At 45.1% G+C, this 21611-nt stretch overlaps 1 protein-coding gene across 2 annotated transcripts in view; it reads right to left on the reverse strand.

The window, feature by feature from the left end:
• The window catches only part of LMNTD1 (lamin tail domain containing 1), a 1465565-nt gene that overhangs the window by 853655 nt on the left and 590299 nt on the right, over positions 1–21611 (reverse strand). The window lies entirely within an intron of this gene.

Below are 21611 nucleotides of genomic sequence, written 5' to 3' on the forward strand. Positions count from 1 at the left end.
ACGTCTTTGTGGCACCATCTGGGTGTCCATTAAGAGTAGAATTCTACACAGTGCAGAGCTGGGAGTGAAATGACCTTGTGGCAGAAAACTTGCTTTCTCCATCGTTGAGGATTCAGGCAGGGAAGGCACTCTGCCATGAACATCCTGGAATGCTGCTGAGGAAGACGCCAGATCCAGGAGAAGTACCATGCACTCAAACAAAAACAGGTCCTGTGCTTGGAGGCTAAGCAGTAAAAGTCAGGCTCCCAAAATATTGAAAAAAGTTAAAGGTCAGTAGGCGGAAAATTACCAGTCCAGTTGTCTTGTGCCCACCACCAGGAGCAAAATTAGAAAAAAGCCAACAGAAAACGCTAAGAGGAGCAAGACAATTGCGCTATATTCTTGCCTGCTCAAGTGCTGGCTGCCTAGTGTATCCAAAGCCCTGCCAGGCTGAAGAATTTGCATGATGGTGCTTTGGTGGACTGTGGTCACCCACAAGGGACCAGCTAGTCAGGTCAACCCCTTTCCACAAATTAAAAATCTTGCCCAGGGAGGACCAGAGCCCCATGTAGAACCCCAGGGAGAAATCTGCCTCAATCAATCAATAGTAAACTTTATTCGATCTATCCAGATGGACCATAAAAGTACAGAAAGATAAAAAGTTACAATACAAGACGATAAAAATGATTTCTGTTACATTAAAAAGATGGAAAAAGTATGTACAATTACAATTGAAAACCAAGAAGATGGAGGCACATAAAGATTTCAGTTAGCAATCTGCTATACATTTCAATCTACCAAAATTCCACTTAAAATCACTAATCGCCATTTAAAAATATATACAAAATATGCAAAAATAAAAAGACAAAGGTAAAATAGGTTCAAAACCACATATTATACATATAACAATACCGCTCTTCAACATCAGCCCAATTAATACCAAAGTAAGGAACAATTCAAGCTAAGGACCTGTAACAAGGAGTTACTGGGAAGCATTAACAAGAAAATCAAAGCTGGTCTGACCTGTCTAAAGTTGCACTTCTTTAAAACAGGGATAAGATGGGATTTTAAAGGAAACTCATAAAAACTAAAAAACATCAAAAAATGTGTCATGTCATGTGGAGACTTCCCATCACAGCCACAGTGGGGAAGACTCTGGCCCCTATGTGCCCTACCCGGATGGACCAGGAGATAATGAAAAAGGTCCAAACTGAACCTAGTCAATAAAAATCTATCGTGAGAGCTTTTCAGCCATAGGAGATAGGGCTCAGTGGATGGAACAGTGTTCAATGGAAAATAACCACGCACACTAGGCTTCTTCAGCTCCTCTTCTTCCCTGTCCATCTGACGTTTAAAAAAAAAAAGTTCTCCTTCACCCGACTCTGATCTCTTTTACACATATTCTCTGGGTTGGTGAATAGATCGACCCTACCCAGGTCCGCAAGTCTGTCCCTCACATACTTAAACCAGGGAATACAGTAATAGTGATCCAGGGGAATGTAATCAATTAAAATGTCCTTACTTAGGGTTATTCCCTTCCTAAGCTACAAGTTCATCCACATTGATAAGGGCTGATAGGACAACAGATCAGAAAGAAAAGCCATCCCCAATTCTTTGTGGACTATGATAGAGGGAATAGAATGCGGTAGGCATAAAATACATTTTAAAAAGGTGTTTCCGACAGCCTGGAGTTCCTCATGCCCCATGTGTCCCCAGATCTCACTGCCATAGGACACATCTAAGAGTCATCTGTCTAAGGGGGAGGTGCACATGTGGTGCCCCCCCTTCTACTTTCATTGTCTCTGGGGACCCCCATCGCCCCTGTTTACCAATGCCAAGAACGGAACTAAGTAGAGCAAAGAGCACCACTGAGCTCTAAAATCGAAAGGCTCCCTGGGAGGACCGAACCCAAGGGCATTGACCCCTGGGCCAGGGAGCTCTAGGGACAAGGAGGAGCAGTTTGTCAGGCATGAGTTCCCCCAGACCCGCTGCCAAATTCCACGTTCTCTTGCATTGGAGCAGGAGAGCCAACACAACTACTGTCTCCAACCCAAGCAGGTGGGAAATGAAGAGAGTGAGGCCAGCTGCCGTACTGGCACTCAAGAATCCAAGCTGAGTGTGGGGAGACAGTGGTGACAGGCGACTGTAAAGAATCCACAAGGTACCCAAAATGTGTAGTCAATGGTGTGCAACTGGGTCAGACCCCCACAAAGGAAATAAAAAAGGGAAAATAAAACATTTGTTGCAATCTGGGCCCACAGAGATAGTAGCATGCAGAATGGGGTGCATCAAACAAATTCACATATTTCCTTTTGTGGTGCCACAGAAAGGGCAGGTTCATAAGGGAACATGTTCTGGGCACTGCATTTGCCTCTGAATAAGCCCCTCTCCCGAGGCAATTTTAGATTCTCACCATAAGTCTCCTTGGCAGGAGATAAACTGATCTTGGGAGTATTGACTTCCCATACTGAGTACTTGTGGAGACGGGACATTTAGCCTGATGATTGTAGAGTAAGGAAACACCTATTGGTGCATCCCAAGGCTGCTCCGAAGTATGTGTAACAGTAGGGAAATGACCTATACACATAGGCCACTGAATATTGAAATGTTTTATTGCCCATGACAAAGTGAATAGTAAATCATTATGTTTTAATGAATGCCATTGTTGGATGGTACCATCCCTTGTGGGCTTAAGTGTGCTATATTGGCTTGTTAGAAGATAGTTCTGCTTTTATTAATATGGTGACTCCCTGGCAAAGACAGTAAGTCTTCCTTTTCATAACTGCATCCCATTATAATGTGTTGAGTATGGAGGTGGCAACTATCAACAAAAAGAAACCAAAAATCTCCCGATAATAACTTTGTCACCAGCAGCATGTCCATATGTCGTGTTGATGACAGGGGTTCCACCACTGAGGGATGGCCAGAATGAGAACCATATAGATTTGAAGAACAAATGCCTTAATTTGCCGGGAAAATTCAGGGGGTACCCATTATCCAAAGCTAACAAAATCATTTTTACATCCGAGTAAGGTGGATTGGTAGGGGAAGAAAAGATCTGGCAGGTGACTGTGTAATTGATAACTTAAGGGACCCAGCCGTGGCAGAGAAACTGCTATGTGGTAGCCACTACTATCAGGCAGGTGGTACTGTTATATCGCTCTTACAGCTGGGGTACTTCTATAAACCACCCACTGTTATTAGAAGGGAGATTGGTTCAACTATGAAAGTGAATTATACAGCCCTCATTGTACCCGCCTTCCAGCCACCTAAACTGAGCGATTATTTTTATAACTTGCCCGCCAATAATAGGTTTGGATTACTGGACCAAGTCGACTTATTTAGTAGTGTTGATTTGATCACCCCAGTGAGAAAGGATATCGCAGTAATAAGAGTTGAGGGTTCAACCATAGGAGCGCAATGAACAGAAGGACTCCACCCCCAAAATTAACGCCAGAAAAGGATTTTGTGGGTTCTGCTTTTTCATCCAATAATTATTTGGGGTGGATTCTAACAGTGGCCCAATCAAAAGATCAGGAAGGCCCTTTCTGTAATACTGGAGAGGGGTGGTGGGGAATAATAATGAGCTGTCCGACAGAGACATTACAACATCATGCAAGTCTACCGTGGAACACCCTGGGGAATCCTTCACTTTATCTAACATCGATTGCGCCCAAGTGAGAGAATCTACCAAAATTAATGGTGACGCCGATTATTATGGTTCAGTCCCGGATAGAAATAGCAAAGGAAAATAGGAATCTTGCTCTTTTAGAATGATTTCATGGAATGTTGCTGGTCTGGGCAGGAAACTGGATAACCAAGACTGGGGATCTTTTATAAGCCATTACGATATTTGTTTATTCCACGAAACGTGGCTTATGACACAAATAAGTAAAGGAGGTTACCATACCTTTAGTGTTGAGGCAGTTTCTAAAGGTAGAGGAAGACCATTGGGAGGTTTGATGATCTGGGTAGGCACACATCTACATTGCAAGGTGGTGGGGTTTGAGGTCATTTTAAATTATGTTATGTATGTTTCCATAACATTACCCCCAGGAACCACTATTTGCATTTATAACATACTCCAGACCATTAGGGAACAAAAAATAATCACCAGCAGTTAGTCAATTAAATTCCCATCTCAATAATCTTAATCCAGGGGTATTAAAAATAGTGGGGGTGGGACCTAAATTGCCAATTTTAAAACTTACACTACAGCTATACAGAGAATTCCCTGATAGAAGATAGAATTTGTTCTATTCCGGACTTGAATATTAATGCAATCAAGAAGTGGTCCCCTTTGGCAATACAAATAAATGCCCTGGTTTTAAACTATAACCTAGGAGTTTGCAACGGAAGGACCAGGTCTGATAGAGCAGGTAAGCACACCCTTTCTGGACCAAATGGTTCATGTCTGATTAACTACTTCCTAGTAGATGTCAGAATGTGGCCCCTGGTCAAGGACATGAGCGTGAGATCCAGATATGACAGTGATCACAATCCTATGGAGTTGGTGTTGAATTTGTCTATGGAATCCATATCTGGAACCTCCATTAGCCCTGTGGACGATCGGTGCTGCTTAACACATAACAAACCCAGAATCCACTGGCACACACGGGTACAATCAGATCAAGCATTGAGGTCCATCTACACCCATGTTGAACAGTCACTTGTGGAAATATGTAATATAGATCTGGTTTTTACCCTTGATGATGTTCAGGTAAAAATAGGGGAGATACATTATTCCCTATTCGGGAACTTAAAAATGAATTTTTCAAGGTACCTAAGGCCTAGAGACAAAAGAAGTCTGACATGTCGTGGTATAATAGTCAGTGTAGGAAAGCCAAAACAGCCCTGTTTAAGGCAATCAAAACTAAGAACAAGGGAAAAATCCATAAGAGTAGAGCCAACTATAAAAAGGTAATAAGCAAGGCTAAAAAGGACTGGGACAACAGGAGGTGGGATCAACTGCTTGAAGCCTCTAAAGATAAAAAACAAACACTATTCTGGAACTTGGTTGCTAATGAGCATGCAGAGGGCTCCATGGCAATTGATAATAATACAGCAGCTGATGTATGGATAGATAATTTTTCTCCTTCATATTCATTAGGACCTGGGCAAGATTTGGATTCTATCAGTCATGGGCGTGTTAGCCTAGCCAACAATGCAGAGAGCTGCGCATTCTATTCTATTCATTTTAAAGAGATCAAGGCAGCCATTAGAAAGACTGTACCTCACAAAGCCCCAGGAATTGATAAAATCCCAGGCGATTTGTTTCTATTTGGGATAGACGTCTGGGGCCTGTATTTATCAGTCATTTTTAATGCTATCCTAAATGGAATGAGTATTCCTGAATCATAGGCTGGGGCTGAAATTATACCTATCTTTGAAAAAGATTCAACTTTAGATCCCGCTAACTACCGGCAAATTATCCTTATTAACACTACACAACAACTCTTTAGCAGGGTAATACTATCAAGGGTACAGCAATGGCTGGACAATAAGGCAAGCCTAAGCCTGCTACAAGCAGGATTCAGAACAAACACTTTGACGATGGACCAAATTTTTAGACTGTTTCGATTGAGAAGGGAAGGCTCTATGCGTTTTTTGTAGATCACAAAGCGGCATTCGATATGGTCCCAAGACATAAGCTGTGCCAGGTGATTAGAAACATGGGAGTTCCCAAATATTTATGTAATATCATCGAGAGGTTACATGAAAACAATTTTACAGAGGTACGCTGTAGAACGTTAGGAGAGACGACTGCCCAATTTCCAGTGGGCAAGGGTGTCAGACAGGGATGTGTATTGGCTCCCACTTTGTTTACATTGTATATACATGACTTGGTTGAGCACTTATATGTAGTTGATAATGATTCCCCTAAGCTGGCAAACATTAGGATTTCGGCCCTGATGTTTGCCGACGATACACTCCTTTTGGCAAAATCTCCAAAGGGCATACAAAAGACCCTGGACGAGTTTAGCAGATTTTGCATCAAAAGGGGCTTGGAAATTAATATCAATAAAACCAAATACATGGTATTTAACCCCTGACGTTCGACACAACAAAATCCCATACTTAATGGTACCCCCTTAGAAAGGGTGCAACCTTTTGATTATTTATCAATGACTCTTGATGAGAGTATGAATTGGGAACACCATGTCACTAGATGAAAATTAAAACTAGGCCACCAGATAAGGGGACTATTGAAGCTACACAAAGGGTTTTTCAGCAAAGTTATCTCCCCAGTAATACAGATTTATATCAGCCAAGCACTGGGGGTAACTCTTTATGGGGTAGAGGTATGGGGACATAAAAAACTAAAGAGCTTGAGTTGGAGGAGAATCGCTTTTTGAGGTCAATAACGAGTCTCCCAATAAGTATGCCATTAACACCTCTAAGACTTGACACTGGGTTGAGACCAATTTCAGATCAAATAAAATTAAGACCTTTATTATTCTGGAGAAGGCTCTGGGCTACCCCAGAGCTGTCACTTTATTGTAGTGGTCTAGTAGAAATCTTTAAGAACAGGTAAATACAGGTCCTACAAGCTGTCTAATCTTGTAGCTTTCAATGCACATGGCACATTATCCTGCTTTTTTACAGCATAAAAATCATTATTTAATAGAAACATTCTTGGATATTGTTGAACCCAGGATGATTAAAAAACTATATGTACAATTTAGGTTTGGAACATTGCCTCTTTTTGCATTCATACCAGGCTGGCCATGAGCACATAACTCTAAGGACCACAGCTGCCCTAGCTGTGGGCATGATAATGAATCAGTATCCCATTTGTTTTTTTCTTGCCCTAGTTATAGTACACCTAGGTCGAAATAGTTAGTTCCCATTTGTAGGAACCTGGGCACTAGAAACCATGATGTGGCCTCTAGGATTTTACAAACTGAACTAACCCAGCCCCCCTCTGGCTTTCGCAGTTTCAAGATTTTTATTGAGTTCCTGGTTTTTAAGAATGCGTAATATTCCTTATAATTGGGGCTACTTTTTTAATTGGTGCTAGGGAGTATAAATGCATGATCAATTTTATTATGTTTTTTTAACTAGACTTTGCTTGTTTTTAGCTAATGAATGTCTTAATCATTGACTGTTTGTATGTTAAGTTATTTATGTATCTCTTTTATAGTATATCGAAAACCGAAATAAAGAATAATATGATGATGACGTGTTGAATATATGTGGGCCTATTGTGGTTCCAGAGTTGCGTCTCGCCGGAAAGGTGAAATGTTAAAAGGGTGTCAACATAGGTATGACCACTTGTCATCATGTATATATTTGTAAATTAATCTGTAGTATTGAGTAGAATGTGCGTAATATGTCATTTCTTCTTTTTATAAGTAAAAGCACTGACTGAACAATGTTTTCTTGAGTGTTTGTTGCATGCTTGCAGGTAATAGCCCACACCACCTTCTTCGAGTAGGGCTTGGACTGCTCTGCCTTGCTACCCTGAGAGAGTCAAATTCTAGAAAGGGGTATGTGATACCCAGTAAAGGTAGATTACAAACGTATTACTTATCAAGAACCCACATCCTTCGAAACTAATAACCTGATTTCTTACACAGACAGGGTGGTATGTCACAATTTAGAGGTCAATAATAGCGACCAGCACATTTATCGACTTCACAATATTGACTACTGCTATATAATTAATGTAAGAATATATAAGGAAGTGCACATGTAGCACTATTCTAACTCCATAGCTGCTGGTCTTTACAATATAGTGTTTTTCAATATTTCAGAGTGATTTAAGTGCAGGTAAGTATTAAAACGTACATAGGTTGGCTCCCAGCTGTGAGCTGATTATACTGGTAGGGGAAGGGACAAAGATCTAAAGGCCACCAATTGGAGGAAGCAGTGACACATGCCAGAAACTAAATCCTTTCAAAGCCATTTTGGACAGGGTGTTGTCATTCTGTTTTAAAGTAATTTTTAACATGTTTGTGAGCACTAATGGATTGGTCATTCAGCCAAATTATTTTTTGTGTATCATTGGCAAATCTTATCAAGGAGAATCCAAAAGAGTGAACGAGTTAAACAAGAAAAGACCTATGCACATTAAACAGTGTAGATTTCAGGGAAGAACTCCCAGGGACTTCACTTGATTGATGAATACATTCACATTGAAAGAGAGGAAGGTGTACTGCCTGGACTAGGTTAAACACAAAAAAGGCCAACCCTTCAAAAGCCTCATCACAGATGCTCTCATACTGACAATTGTCGAGGCCAAGCAATCATGAGACACTTTGTTGAAGGCCGTGGAGAGTCTAATTAGACCAGAAAAGCCACCCCATCTACCATGATTCTTAGATCATTCCTACTGCTTTGTAAGTACAAATGATACGCAAATTAACTAAGTAGTGAGTAGTTATATTTTCAGAACAGTAGGGCCTCATGATCTAAACGTAGTTTTTTGCTTGGTGCTTAAAAGATAAATAAGCAATTATTTGTTTAGTTTTTAGTTAATTACCCCTCCTTTCCCGCCTGCCAGTTACCACAATCACTGTAAGGACTGAGCCCGTTCCTGCGAGGGAGGACCAGGCTTTGGACTCGGGCGATAGTCCACCATTTAAGGACTTTCCGAGTGGTGGGAAGTTAGGGCAACCATCCAGATCAGCCCAAAACAGAGAAGGAGGGACATGGTGTAAAGAAAAGTGAGATAGACACATCACACCAGTGAGGACCGAAGAACCCCTGTGCTCGCACGGAGTGGATGGCAATGTAGTGAATAAACTCTGCGTCGGGGCTGAAGCACCTGCAATAACAAGTGTCACACTGACAATCAGTATATACAAGTAACACGCTTTGAAAGATAGACAACAAGGGAGTTTACACTCAATGGGTATTTACGAGGCAATGGCAATAATGAGGCCCAAAGGCACTAGAAAAAAAAGCTACTGGAGGCCAAAATTCCTCAAAGAACAGCCGTGCAAAGCAGCTGTAGTGATGGAACCAAACTGACCAAGGACCACGGAGCCCTGGATTCTAGAGCAAGAAGGAATAGGAGAAAACAAGAGACCAGGGGAAACACAACCAGGTGAGGGAGCAAAACAACAAATGTGGAAAAGAAGCAATGTGATGATGAACTAAAAGTGAGCCACGCAACATGTGGGGCCATCTTGCTAGTTCATAGCTCTTTTGTAGTAACCAGGAGGTGCTGTGCTCCACACACTGGCCCTGACCTGGAACTGTCTGCTCTTCACCCTCTGTGCCTTCATGTGGGTCAGCTGCCAAGGGACAAACCACCACAGCCTCCATTCCTCTGTCTTTAATGTAACAGCAGTTACATGCTTACAAAATACCAAATAAAAATATTCTCTCTAATAAATTCTAATAAATTGGTAAACCATGTCTTAGAATATCGATTTCACTCACAGTGTTTTATATACTTTTTGAGTGTACATTTTTATGTAATGATTCATTCATGACCTTTGTATAATAAATGTGCAAACCAGGTACATTTGTATTTGCAGATAAACTGACATCACAATGACTCTGTCAACAATTAGAGCAGAGGTTCCCAAACTGTGCGCCGCAGCTCCCTGAGAAGCCATCAAACCGAGCCAGGGGAGCCGCGAACCAAGAACTTTAATGCATTTAATGTTGAAGGGTCTGTTGGCTTCAGTTCAGCTAATTAGACTTAAACGCATGATGTAGATGATTTGTAAGTGACATGCCTAAAGCTGTAAACATAGTGCCTAATTGATGGCATGTCAAGGGAAATAGCCTCCATATTTCACTGGATCCCGTTCCCACACTCCCAAAGTACGCAGAAGATGCCTGATTTATTTTGCTAGACTCGTTAATAGTTTCGTTTTTTTCCAAATGCATTTTACACCTCTGCAAGTTATCAGGAAAGTACAGTTGTCCTGTCTAATAAACACATTAAGTATTATTAAATATTGACTCTTGTACTTGAACCATAGGTACTACCAGTACACATTTCTTTCAGTACACACACATTTCCCGACAGGCTTGGTTTCTCCTTGAGCCACAGGGATGTAAAACATCATATACGGCATAATGTCAAAATTTGGAAGCTGGAAAGAGGGACCTTAAAAAAAATAATCAGAGGAATCTATTTGGCTTGCATTGATTTGGAGGCAATTTTAGGGAGGAGACAGCAAAAATAAAGCTGTATGTGGTTTAAAAAATCGCTGCAGGGGCAGCGTTGTGATTGGTCTTAGAAGCCTGTTTGGCCGCTCAGACAGTGCCTGGGGAGGCTGGGCATGTTCTCCACGGGGCTGTGTAACACAGCCCAATGGAGAACATGCCAACTACGCATGACTGTTTGGTCCGTGGGACCACTGCCTGCTCTTCAAAAAAAGTTTTTGCATGCATTCATAAATGCGAATGCTTTAGAACCAAATTGGTGTTAAAAAGCGAATGTTATGCGACCGCTTTTCAGTTGCAAAACATTCGTACATAGCACTACAAGTGGCAATTAGGAAGGGACGCCTTGCACATGCCCCTTCCTAATACTGACTCTCTAACCCATTATGCAATTCAGTAATAGGTTACCGAAATTCAAAATTGTGAATCGGGTCCTTTTCGACCGAAAAACCTACATACATTTGGCCCAATATCCACTAAAAGCCATTTTCGACAGGTTAGATGGACTTTCCACCGGGGATGCCCACACATCATCCTTTTGCTTTCTTTTTTCTGCTAGCGCACTTGCGTCCCGCCCTACCGAGTCTGGAGTATTTATTCTTTGTTGTCAGTGCGTTTCCAACGGGAAACGGCTGGTATCTAATCTCAAACCACCTTACACATCCTCAGACAAATTCAGACACGTGCTACTCAACAGCCGGTAAATTCGGGCCTTCCCAATCACACTTAGTCAAGCCCTAAACATGTTTACAACAACACAGGCGCCCGCTGAGGCCGGGCAGCCTACATTTCCGCCGCCAACCCAAACACTGACCTCAGAACCAGTCCGCCTGTTATCGTGTGCATGGCCGGGGGAGGGTCAGATGTTTGGATTCCCGCTCAGTTTTGTTTCCTTTCACTCTGGCGTCCTGTCCACACCGAACTGAGATAGTGTTTTCCGCGGCTAATGCAAACACAGCATGACCCAACTGCTGGGACTGGGCCGGAGGTAACATTTCTGTATCATTTTCCACTTGACTAAACTTGTATGATAACGTTCTGTTAGTGCTACAAAATAGACGAAAATAAATGCTATTTGGGAAAAACATGATTTGGTGTGATTTGTTTTAATGATTAGACACATTTATCAAGGAAAATAATGCACACTGCAGCATTTTATTATCTGAGTGACTCAAATATTCTCATAAACTGTGGACTCAGAGCAACTGAGCTTTACAGCAAAACGTGACCAGAGTTCTGTTCTCAAAGAACATACAGTTTTGTTCTTACGAAAGGAACATCTCATTCCCTGAGGGAGTGAGAGATCTTTTGTTCTGCCTTGTTATATTTTTGAAATTGAGAAAATGTCTTGCGGGAAAAGCATGCATCAATTCATCTTACCAGAGCCTGCCCTGCTTCGTACGGTAGAAGTATTACCTTGTAAGTCTGAGGATTCCGTGCCAGATTTTCAGAACACTGCCCATAGGATTCAGGTTCGAATAGCTATATTGTATATATAGCTAGGTAGATATCTTGAAAATTTGCCAGAGATCTTGCTTTCATTGACATTCGTTGCAGAGCCCTGCTTTGGGCCTGATGGATCTATTCTTAACTGACAGCAATAGTTACTGCCCAGGTGAAGAGGATCAAAGCAGACACCTGAAATAACAGAGCATACTCTTCTCAACCTTGTGTTAAGTACACCTCTGAAAAGCAGCAGCAGGGACACATTTGCTGGCTTGTATGACTTTCATGGGCCCACACAAGAGACATAGGGCCAGATTTCGACCTTGGCGGTTGAACTGCCAGGCCGCAGCGCCAGCGCTCGAGAGAACGCCACCAAGTGTGCCAGCGGCATGCTTCGGCTCGTATAAAAAGCCTGAAGGCAATGCCGCCGCACTGCAGCGTCTCCACTGTCGTGCGCACACTGTTACCATGCACCTGTGCGCATGACAGTAGACGCATAGGGGGGTACAACATGTGCCCCCAGCCGCTACCCACACTGGGCAGAATTGCCCTGGGGCCCCTTACCTTCCTTTCCACCAACCTTCTTTCATGGCGGGGTCTTGCCATGAAAAGTCAGAGGAAAGGAAGGCCGCGTTCTGCACGCTCACAGATCCTGCCTTTCCCCACCGCCGCACCTGCGGGATCCTAGATCCTGGCAGTAGTCTTGTGGCTGTCCGACCTCCATGGTCCTAATTGGGCAGTCGGACAGCGGAGGATGCGGCGGCTGGGCCACCACAACGAGTACAGCGGTCTTGGGACCGCCGTACTCGTGATCAGGCCAATAGGTGAGTGATGCAGTTTATTAATACACCAGCACTAGAGGTGAGACCAAACACTAGGATGTGATCCCAAAAGGATGAATTCAATCAGAATATTACAAAATGGAGATTCCAGTGGCCTCAGTTCTCGAGGCTCTAACCGCAGTTTACCAAATCAACTAAGAACCTGAATTCTCATATTTGCCGCTATCAGAACATGCAAACACCCACTCCTACGCAAGAGCGTCACTAGAGGTCCCTTCTTCCAATGGTCCCGGTACTACAAAAAAGTTACACATGCTCCTTCCACTTTCCACGCCTCAGTAGCCGACTGCCTCATAAATACGAATTTGACCCTGTCAACTTCTTTGTATCTTGACTTGGCCAAGCAGCAACATAATTGATTACATTTATTGTGCAAATAAATAATTCACCTCTTACTGTCTTGACAGGAAATCTATACTGGCTCCCAGTTACAGCAGGGCTGAAATTAAAGCGTCTTTACATGACATAAAAGCCTGTCATTGTCTGCCGATGTACCTACTAAGCAAAGCCCTCCTTTTCACACGAAACTAAATGTATGCTCCGCTAAACACCTCCCCCTGACAAATTCTTCTTCCAGAAATGTAGCCTGGGCATACCACTATTTTCTTACCCTCTCTCCCAAATTCTGGAATCAGTTTTTCCCTCCAAAATTGGAGCACACAAGTCAGAACATATACTGAGCAGATGAACCTGCAAGAGCTTCTTTCAGACAGATATGATTTATTTTGGAAAGCGCTTGATCACCAACATAGGCATCTTGGCGCTGTAGAACAAATGGGCAATAAAAGCTAATGAAAAACTGGGGGGGGAGGAGATGGGTTGTAGCATAATAAATAGGTTTAAAAGGCCTTTTTAAATGCCAGATGCGAGTAAATGTTAATGTGCGAGGGCAATGTAGTCTGAAGTTCAGATGATTTAAAACATGAAACCACCTGAATGATATATGGACTGAGCCATTCAGAAGGGGAGATTTTTTTGACTTGTTAGCAAACCTTGTGCATAAGGGAGAGCTTGGAAATTAAGCTCTGGATTCTTCCTTGGGTGACATTGTCGAAATTTCACAGACTGCCTTGACTTTCCGCACTGCAAAATTCTGAATCCATTGCAGATTTGCCAGGGGGAACTCAGGTAGTCCCAAACAGAGCATGTTTTATTAGTTGATTCTTGCAAAACGCATGCTAATACTACATGAACATGGAGGTGTTGTGGCAAGTGTGGGACATCTTTCACAGGAGGTGTCAGTGAGTAGAAACATCTCGTAGAAATACCATTAGACTGGGCTTTCAGGGAGAGAACCTGTTAGATTTGGCGTCTTATTCAGCAGGGATGTGATTTTAGATGATTGGAAAGGGAGTTCTCCTATGGGTACAGACCAGATGATGTTTTGCCATCTCTTAACAACATTTAAAAAAATCTGTTTTGTTGGCATTCAGTTTGAGAAAATTCTGCATCATCCAATCCTGGACTCCAAGCAAACAATTAGTCGGATTGGCTTTGGAGTTAGGAATACGATGGTCAAGAAGCACAGTCAATTGAGTGTCATCTGCTTACAAGAGAGCTGGCAGCCATATCTAATCTGCTGAGCCAGTGGGCGAACGCAGGCAGGTGATACAGGTGGCACTGATATTGCTCATCCCTCGATGCCAACTCAGTCATTTCTGTCATGATTGGCAATCATCACTAACAAGTCACATTTCTCCAAGGTGACAATACCCAAATTCGCCTCAGACTTGCCACCCTAGCAATGACATGTCATAATACCATATGCCTCTCCTATAAATGTACACCCAGCCAAAACCAACACACACGTGGGTAGAATTATTTCTTTCTGGTACACACAAACTTAAAATCTGGTATGATACACTGACACTACCTTTCTAGAACATGTCAGTGGTGCCAGGGTTTTCTATCACTGTTGAAGCAGTGTTGCATGGTGAAGAGCGAGATAGAGGGAGAGGGAAAGAGAGAGCATGCCACTTGCAACTTCACCTAGCTATCCTTTCCCGTGCTCCATCTACGACCATGCCCCAGTCTTCCTGATGTGTATCAAAAGCGTATTGTGCTGCATTCCAATAAACTAACATTAATGTTTACTACTTCTGTTAATAGCACTTTCACATCCCCATTGCCTTATGGACCTGGTATTGTATGCTTTGTCCTTCAAATGTTCTACTCCCCGTTCAACGTAATCTCAATAGGAACCAGAAATGCAGAATAACCTCTCATCATATACTTCAGGATTTTTCACCACAACCCAATTTCCTACAGCAAAGTGCCAGCCACTCTCCTCTTAATGGCCACCATTTTTCTTGTAAAAACTATCATTTAACTCTTCCATCACTAATTAACTATCCTCACAGGTCTTGCTTATTACGCCCCCAGACCTTACCATAAATTATAGACAAAATATACACAAAAGCAGCTCTATGTAGAATGGATTAGTGTGATACTCCAATATCAAATTGCATAAGGTTACCTGCCAAGACAACCCACTTAATAAATAAAAGCTCCGGAAAACTCTCCATCACTTGACTGGGAGTGACCTGAAAAATGAATTTCCAGCTCTCCTACTGCATAGGTGATATCTCCACAGGGGACTGAGATGGCTGACTCATTGATCACACCATATAACTAACAGCATAAGCAGCACAGTCCTTTACCACATTCTTCACCTGGAAATTCCTGGCAGGCCACCGTTTGGCCACTTAACTTTAGAGAAGATGCACCCTACATGCCCTTCATTCACCAGCACCAATATGGCCCCTCAAGCCTTTTGTCGGATCAAGTTTACGGACCATTGGAAATTACTTTGGAAAAGTAACTTTTAGAAAGATATCTTTTCCCTGCCTTATGCTCCTAGAGGCTAATTTGCACTGGCTTCCCGGCCAGTGCTTGGCCATAATGAGGTGTGAAACCTAACTGCTCCCAGAGCAGGAACAATGGCCTGGTTTTCAGAAGAATTTTTCTTCTCCTTGCAGGAAGATCAGCTAGGTTGGGCCCAGAAACTTTAACTTGTAATGAAGGTTACTCTTTCACAAGTAAATGAAAGATGAGAACTGGAGAATACAAGCCTTTACCCCCCCAGCCAGGCTGGCACCAAATCCAATGGGAGCAGAGATATCCCCTGAACTGGTTTGGAGTAGATACAGGGTAGGCAATTGCTTGTTCCCCTGGCTACAAGTCTTGGTTGGCACAAGAACTCTGCACAAGGGAGTAAGGATTTCCCCATCTTGGCTTCTGGAAGTGAGGGACACTGTGGGACTCTTTGCACACACACACACACACTTTTAAATAAAGCTCCATAGCATCTGGAGGAGGACAATGTTATAAAATAAACATCGGAGTTATGCTAGCAGTGGGGCAAACCGAATCTGCTGAAAAAGTGGGTAGGGATGCCTCTAGGAACTTTTTTCTCCATATTATAGACTGTCCAGGAGTCATCGCAACCCACTGACTAGTACCAACCTTAAATGAGGCATCTCAAGGAACACTCCTCAGAATGCTTTCTGGACCAGTGCAAGATCAGAAGAGGACTAAACCTGCTGTCTGTAATCTAAAAGACACTCCTGTATGGTTACCAGGACACAACAATCTGCAAGAGGTTTTTTTCTGAAGTGACTAGTTCCAACCGGACCTGGTCTTTGCCTTACTGGTGGCCTCTGATGGGGTGAATCACGGCCACTAAGTGATGTCCCAGAGGTCCTGGGAGCCTTAGAACAGACCCAGAGGAGCTGCTACAGAAACCCAGAAAAGTTGTGACTCCCCATGCTGTCTATCTGCTCAGGATTTGCCTGGAGTTCATGACAGACCACATCGAGATTCTCACAAGAACCACAATTTTCAGTATTTTTCCACTTTTAGAAATAAATACAGACAGGAAACACATCGTTTTCTGTCTGTATTTATCTGTAAAAATCAATAAACACAGAAAAAAAGGAGCCTTATTTATGATATAGTGCTTCAGCTTCACACCACATTTCTACCGTTTTCAAACACTAACAATTTCATGGTATTGATAAATAAAAAAAACTAGTTGAGCCATAATCTGAGAACATCATGCTCCTCATACTGAAGTTTCTAATCTTGCTACTTCACCATCATAGCAATACATATATATTTAAAGGGATATGAGGTGGACTGTGAAATCTGAAAAAGCATCTCACAAATCCAACATGTTGGCATAATGGCTATAGAGTGCACTGCAGAATTCCAATGGCGTTAACTACCATAATATAAAATGTACATTTACTAAGTTTTACACTTTTTCTATTCCTCATAAAAAATGTGTGTGTATATTTATCTGCCAAAATAGATTGCACTTTCTCATATTCCTTGTATATCTTGCATTATTTTAGTTATCTGCGAACAGCAAAGTAATAACAAACCCTGTAATCTTATAAAAATGCATCCCAGCTATCAGGGATGTGGGGATATTAGAAAAGAAATATTTGAGAAACTGAGGTTTTATAAACAGGATAGACATAAGCCAGACTCCTCTGTTGTGCAAAACCGATTGGTCAAGGCAATTTACAGTGACAATCTTCAAGCAACTTTTAATTCCACATTTTGAAAGTTTTTGCGAAATGTTGGACCCGGCCCTTCTGGCAGGTTCACCCCCGAGACTTTTTGCTTTTCATTGATGACTTGGTTTGGTGATTTTTGGGTTTCTGCGCACTTTACCGCTGTGTCCCAGGGTAAAGTGCGTGCGTGTTGTGAGGTTAGCCTGCCCTCCCATAGGAATGCATGGGGGAATGTATGTGTCCTGGTAGTTCCTGATGCGTGGGGTGTGCAGGCCCGTGTTTGGTATGTGCGGACTCGTGTGAGTGAATGCTGCGCGTTGATGTGTGCGGCGTGCATGTACCTAGTGTGGAAGTGCCACTTCTAGAAGTGGGCACTTCAGTGTGCAGTATGAGATGTGTGGCTTGTCTGGCGATTGGCTGGTGAGGTCATGTGACGGACTAGGGAAATCCCCAGGGACAGGAGGAGTCACCCAGTGGTGAATGGGAGTTTTAGCATACTGATGGCTGGGGAGGAGTATACCTGGGTCCTGAATAGGACAGGGCTTTCCCCACACACTGCTGGCTCCGGCCCCTGTGTTGCGTCTGATGACCCTGCCCTGCCAGTGAATAGGGAGAGGGGCTGAGCAAAACAAAGTGCTCAGGAACCAGATGTAACTGGTTCGCCCCTTCCCTGCACCTTCAGACAAAGACTTGTACTGTATAAAAAGGGGCTGTGTCCCCTTACATTTGGTGTTCTCTTGCAGGATCATCTGAGGGGGGGCCTGCTGCTGCTGGGCGCCAGGAGAGACCGCCACTAGGGACTGCCTCCCTGCTGGAGGGCCCTGTGTGCTGGCTCTGGGCCCAGCCTTTGCCCCCTGTTCTTGAAGGACTTCTTACTGGACCTTTTTGTTGACTTACAGCGCCTGGGAGCGCTCCTTGAACTTTGTAGCGCTGTGCGCGCTGTTTTCCTGGACTTGCTATCTTTATAGCGCTGGGAGCGCTGTCTTGCTTTATAGCGCTGTGTGCGCTTTAATTTCGTGAGCGGGTGCCCACCCCGCTTTATTGGAGGATCGATATCTCTGGCGGGTGCCCACCCCGCCAGGGACCTTGCCGCTCGTTTCTGGCCCTTCCTGCTTTGAATCCAAAGGCGGGAGCCCACCCCGCGCTTCAGAAAAGGCCGGTAGCGAATTCACCGCCGCAGCCCGGAGTCCCGGCCGCGTCATTCCCCTGCTGCGCTGGGATTGGTCCAGCGGAAGGGGGTGTGGCCCACGTGATCGGGGCCTCCAGGAAGAAGCCGCGCCGTGAACACGGGAAGCGGACGGGAGCCTACCCCGCGCTTCCCGGAGCAAGGAGAGTGAAGAGGACGGCAGGAGCTAGAGCAGAGGGGGGGCGCGAGGCACCTTGTCGGTGCCTGCCCCCTCCGCGTAGAGAAGCAGCCCCGGAGTCCGCCGGGACCGAGAAAGAGCTGACGACGCGGGAGTCCCCTGAAGGCAGCCTGGTGAGTGATTAAGAGGGCTGGGGGACTCCGCGCACGTGCTGGGGGGTGCGGGGGCAGTATCAGAGCCCCGTGAAGGCTCCAACGTTGCCTGACAGAATAAGTGGCAATCAGAGCGGCCCCTGAAGGCAGCGGGCCGCTCCAACGTTTGGGGGCATTGTTCCTAGAGCCCCGTGGCTCCAACCTCGAGGGCAGTATTGGCTCAGAGTCCAGAGGGAATCCCACGACGGGGCACTGTTCGTCTAGGGCCACGAAGGCTCTAGGGGGCATTTAGTTGTTTTAGAGCCCAGGGAGGCTCCATGGGAGCGACAAGAGTTGTTTCAAAGGGCACAGTGGTGCCCACGCTCAGTTCTACAGCTGCCCAGCACTTAGTGGGCAGCTGCCACGTTTAGGTGGGGGACATTTCTCGTTTGGGTCTGCGCAGCTGGCGCAGCTTGACCGGACACAGGGCGTCTTAGCCCTGACAAGGCCAGTTGGCCTAGGGACTGCCACAGGTGGTGGCTCATGTGAGTTTCACGCTAATGTTCCTACCTGCACCTCTGAATGTATTTTTGATGCATCATGTGTTTTCTTTTATGACACCGCTGAATGTAGTTTCTGCAACATGTGTTTTCTTTCAGAGCACCGCTGAATGTTTCATGCATCATGTGTTCACCATGTTCTGCACCTCTGAATGTTTTATGCATCATGTGTAATATGTGTTTTCCCATACAGGTATTGTGATACCTAGGTGGTAGTGTTCCCCTGGTACCGGTGGTACTAGGGAGGTTCTGAGTCCCTGCGTGATAGTCTCCTAAAGTGGTTAGGGTTGCGTAGGTGGTACGTTCTTGTTACCAGTAGGTACTGGTGGTGTGATATATATGTTATTTTTGTGCTACAGTAATTTTATATTTGGTGCTAAGTGCTAAATATCTAAAAGTGCTAATTCTTGACAGTGGTCCATGTGGCCCTGTCCCCTGTATATATATAATCCCTTGTAAATTCTGCCCGTGCCGGTTGGCACATTGTAAAGTGTGTGTTCTTATCTAATGTGTTGTGTATAATACAAAGGTTATTTTTATAGAATACCTTGTGTGGAGTTTCCTTTGTGGTGGGCCTTGGGTGTTGTTGCTGGGTGCGCGCGCAAACGCTTTACACCTTGCCTCAGAGATAAGCCTGACTGCTCGTGCCAAGCTACCAAGGGGGTGAGCAGGGGTTATCTTTGGCGTGTAACTTCCTTGCCCTGACTAGAGTGGTGGTTTCTGCCTGGCTTTGGCGCAAGCCCTAGCCAACCAGAAATCGCCAGTTCTAACATTGGTGATCAGCGGTGGGATTTGGACTTGCGTTTGCGCTGTACCGCAGCAGCGACTGGCTACACCACAAAACTCTGCATTAGATAAATCACATTTTAGGGATTATTGTTTTTAAGTTCCATTATTTCTTCTCCTAAAGGTGTCCTTTGTGAATCATGTACTCCTGTGTTAGCTCAGACACTCAGGTTCCTTGTGTAAAACTCTTCTCAGGAACGTCCGCCAAAATGGAGCCTGCTTTTAATTTCTGTAGTCTGTTTAGGTACAGTAGGTTGGAGCTGGTAAGGTTCTGTGAGGAGAGGGACATAGAGGTGGGTGAGTTAGATACCCAGTCCAAACTGAGGGACAACCTGATCACTTGGCAAAAGGTTGAGTGGGAGCGAGAGCGCAGCGAGGAAGATAGGGCCCGGGCTGCACGCCGAGAGGGTGGTGGGTCTGTGGGGAGCCCTGAAGATTCAGAAGAGGAGGAAGGTTACCTGACAGGGACGTCAGTAGAAAGTGAAGACCCCATAGATAGGGTGTCCCTTGCTGGGTCCAGTGTCAGGAGCAGCACCCCATCCCTTTCCCTGTCCCCAGAGGAGTGGATAGATAGGAGGGAAGAGAGGGAGCATCAGCTGGCCATGGAGAAGCTCAGGTTAGAGCATGCCAAGGAGATGGCGCAGCTGGGTGTGGAGGAGAGGATGGCGGAGGCTGAGAGGGCCTTCGCCAGGGAGAGATTAGCTCTGGAGGGTAAGTTGTCCCCTGAGCGCATTGGTTTTCTGGATTCCCCAGGGAGGGTGGAGTCCAGTGTTGGCAGCGATAGAGAGCCCAGTGCAGAGAGTCCCATTCCCTATTCCCAGAGTCTGGTACCTGTTTTCCAAGAGGAGGAATGTAGGTTGAAGTTCAGGGGCAGTAAGAAACTGCCTCACCAGTCATGGGGCACGTTTGTGGGTGAATGTGAGGATGCACTGGATGATTGGTTAAGGGTACACACGGAACGGGCTTTTGACGGACTGTATGCTCTGGTTGTCAAGGAGCAGCTGCTTGGTAGTTGTTGTCCTGGGCTGCGCCAACACCTGTTGAGGTATGGCTCTTTTTGCCCATGGGAGCTGGCAGAGGAAGCAGACCGTTGGGAGGGTGCCCAAGGTTCTGATGAGGTATGGGAGAGTGCTTCCAATAGCAGTGGCCCAGGGATCTTCCCGTCTTGGATGGGGGTGGAGGCTCAGAGTAGCCCAGCTAGGTCCCAGAGTAGTGAGAGGGGTGTAGGGACTCACGGCCTATCTCAGTGGAGTGGGAGTGAGTGGGTGACTTTGAGTCCCCAGAGGCCCGAAACCCAGTCTCAGAACCTGGATGGTTTCTTAAGGGAACACCAGGTTGGGGGCCTAGGCTGTCCTGTTAGGTCACTTGAGGAAGCTCGCCTAGGGTATGGAGAACCTGGAGTCTCTGTAAATGGAGCTCCAGTGGTTCTGGTGACAGGCAGTACCGCTCCGGTAGGGAGGGTACAGAAGTCCGGTGAGAGGAGTGGCGTGGGGCTGTGTTCCCCGGTGGAGGAGCCAGTGGGTCAGGGACCAGCCGGTAGGGCTGAGTCTCCTAGAAGTGACCATGGCGACTACACGTCTGTCCTGGGGGATCTTTGCGCACTGTCAGGTGGACAGGGGGTGGGAGATCTGCGCCAGGCAGACTGTCATGCAACATATGAGGCATATGTTACTCTTGGGGGGATACTGTGTGAGTCCCCAGAAGTCCTGGAGTGCCAGGCAAGTATGCAGCCGAAGGTTCTAGACCAGAGGTTGGGAGGCCAGGTTCAGGGTCAGCCTGACCTGCAGGGTAGGATGACTGTAACCAGCGTCCTGACCGGTTCTTCTTCCAGAGGTACCGCCCCAGTTGGTAGGGAGCAGGACTCTGGAAGGGGGTGCAGAGGGTGGGAGAGCCCACCTCTGACCCCGGTGCAACC

The sequence above is a fragment of the Triturus cristatus genome, chromosome 4_1, assembly GCF_964204655.1.
Source record: "Triturus cristatus chromosome 4_1, aTriCri1.1, whole genome shotgun sequence".
Classification (NCBI taxonomy): domain Eukaryota; kingdom Metazoa; phylum Chordata; class Amphibia; order Caudata; family Salamandridae; genus Triturus; species Triturus cristatus.